Source organism: Furipterus horrens, unplaced genomic scaffold (genome assembly GCF_987537825.1).
Source record: "Furipterus horrens unplaced genomic scaffold, mFurHor1.1.pri manual_scaffold_17, whole genome shotgun sequence".
NCBI lineage: Eukaryota > Metazoa > Chordata > Mammalia > Chiroptera > Furipteridae > Furipterus > Furipterus horrens.
The window spans coordinates 22,938,783-22,941,632 of record NW_028327187.1 but is presented as its reverse complement, the minus strand read 5'-3'; positions in this window follow the sequence as shown (position 1 = coordinate 22,941,632).

Below are 2,850 nucleotides of genomic sequence, written 5' to 3'. Positions count from 1 at the left end.
GCCTCATTTCTCACAATTGTCAACTTACTGTATTTCTGTGATAGCACCTTGCGCTGTTCTTATCTGTTTCCTATTTCCCTCTACCTGACTCCCACCTCCACCCCTAAGTTTGTTCTTCAAGATTCAGCTTGTGCTACCCCTCTGGGAAGCATTCCAGAAGAACAGCAGTCTGTGTTGGGTGCCCTCCCTTTGTGCTCACCCAGAACACTCAAATCAGTGCTTCTAATGGTCAGTGTACTTCTGTTTATTCCACTAGGCTGGTGTTCTTGAAGGCATTAACTTAATTGACATTTACAGTTCCCAGTACAGGGCTCAATAAATATTTGTTAAATTGATAGACGAATATAAAAAATTCCTTGTAGGGTACAGCATACGGAATGTAGTTAATAATATTGTAATAACTATGTATGGCGCCAGGTGGATACTGGAAATACCGAGGGAGGGCACTTTATGAAGTATATGATTGTCTGACCACTATGCTGTACACCTGAAACTAACACAAAACAATATTGAATGTAAAAAAATCCTCCAAAACTAAAGAAATCCATGAGCTGTGAACATCTGAACACAAAGGAAGAGGAGCTCAGGGTTGGCATAAGCCAGGGATATTTAAAACATGAGTATTTAGATTCTCTTCTCTTTTCCTTCATAGAGGCAGCCACGGCTGCTGGGGCTGGAGGGGGAATGAGGGTTGAAGCCAAAAAGATGGCTGGCTGGGCTGACAAGGCAGCCAGTGGCAGAGCAATAATTTGGAGGATAAAGGGAACCAGGTTTGCCACTATCCAAGAATGGAATTATAAATATGGATAGGGTAGATGCTGGAATGAACCCTGTGCTGTTGAACTGTAATAGGAGGCATGAGTTTAAAATCATGATTGTTAAATAGATGAACAGATATAAATATGTGTAGGTCTATACATCTGTGTTGAGGACGCCTTTAAACCATGACGCCCAGTGGCAATGATTATACCTAGTGCCTAGCCTATACCTTGATGTTGAAATACCATTCTTCATTAAAAGGAATCCAGGCTCCTTAGAAAAATGGCTGATCCTAGAGCTGGGGCAAGGAATGTATTAATCTGGGACATCTTGTGCTAGAAGGTAAAACACTGCTCAGAAAACTATAGGGATTTGTCAACAGAATACAGGAGCTGGCTTAGAGGGGCTCTCACCATCCAAATCTGAGAGGTGAATATCAAAATAATCAAGGTAATGGATCAAAACCCATTGACTAAAATAGGAAGGACTCCATGAGTCCACACTTAAGTGAACGGTAGAGAAAGGAAATTTTCTTCATAGTAGAATGCCAGTTAATAAATATAATAGAAATTATAGAATTAGTCACCATTAGGTAGCCATCATACCATCAGGGAAGAAAGATCAGTGGATACTAACAATACTGAGTGAAAGTTTGATGAGGAAACAGGACACTTATATACTTTCAAAGTATCTCCACACAAAATATTTTTTTAATTTCAAAGGGAAAATACTAACTGTTCAGTGGAAAAACATGCTAGACACCAACTTAACCAAAGGATCCTAGATTACCATAACCAGTAATAGAACAGTGACACCATGGGCCTCCTACAATACATTGAGAACACTGCATCACTTATGTGGTATTTCTGGCCAAAATGAAAAACCTGAATTTAATACCTAGGAAACACGGTAAAACCTAAATTAAAGTTATTTTTTCAAAATAACTGGCCAGCACTTTTCAGAAAATGAAGGTCACAAAAGACAAGGAAAGACTAGGGGACTTCCAGATTGAGGGAAACCACAAACCACAGACACATAACGATTAAGTGTAACACACAATACTGGCTTAAATCCTGGACCAGATAAAAGATTTTTTCCCTTTTACTAAAAGAGCATTATTGGGACCACAGGCAAAATTTGAATGGAGTCTGTAGATTAAATGGTATCAAGGTTAATTTCCTAATTTTGATAGTTGTAATGTGGTTATGTAGAATGTCCAAGTCTTGAGAAAATTTTCACTGACACATTTAAGGATAACAGGGTGTATCATGTCTGTAACTTAGATGGTTCAGAATGTGTACATACATACATATATATATATATATATATATATATATACATATACAAAAACATACATATACATACGACAGAAAGAATGATAAAACAAATGTGGTTAAATGTCAACAACTGGGAAACCTGGGTGAAGGATACATGGGAGTTCTTTGGGCTATTTAAACAATTTTTCTGTAACTGTGAAAATAGTTCATATATATATTATGTTCATTTCCTTTTTCTCGAATTTATTGTGGTAACACTCGTTAACAGAATTATACAGGTTTCAGGTGCACAACTGTATAACACATCATCTGTACACTGTATTCTGTTCACCAGCCCAAGTCAGTCTCCTTCTATCATCATTTATCCCCTATACCCTTCGAAAAAGAAAATAAAGTTTTTGTAACCTGAGTATACATAAAAGGCTTTTATTTTTGACTATCTACCCCTCCATCTAGTTCTAAAAACAATTTAGTTATATGAATATAAAAAAACAAACAAGATGAAATAAATTGAAAACAAGTAAGAAATACATGTGGTCTTGGCAAGAATCTTTTAAATTCTTAAATTCTACAAAATGTTCTTGAAAGTTTGACAGATTATGGGGAGAGGTTTCTGTTTGTTTTGGGAAACAGCCCAAACTTCAATATAGCTGTTAGCTTCTTTGTGTCCCTGATACCTTTTTATTCAAAACTTGACTGTTGTTAGACACAGACAATGCAATACTGGGTTATAGAGGCAAAAATCATTATTAATATAAAGAACAAAATAAATACACTGTAAAAATTTACAGAATTTTATGCATGTGTGCACTTT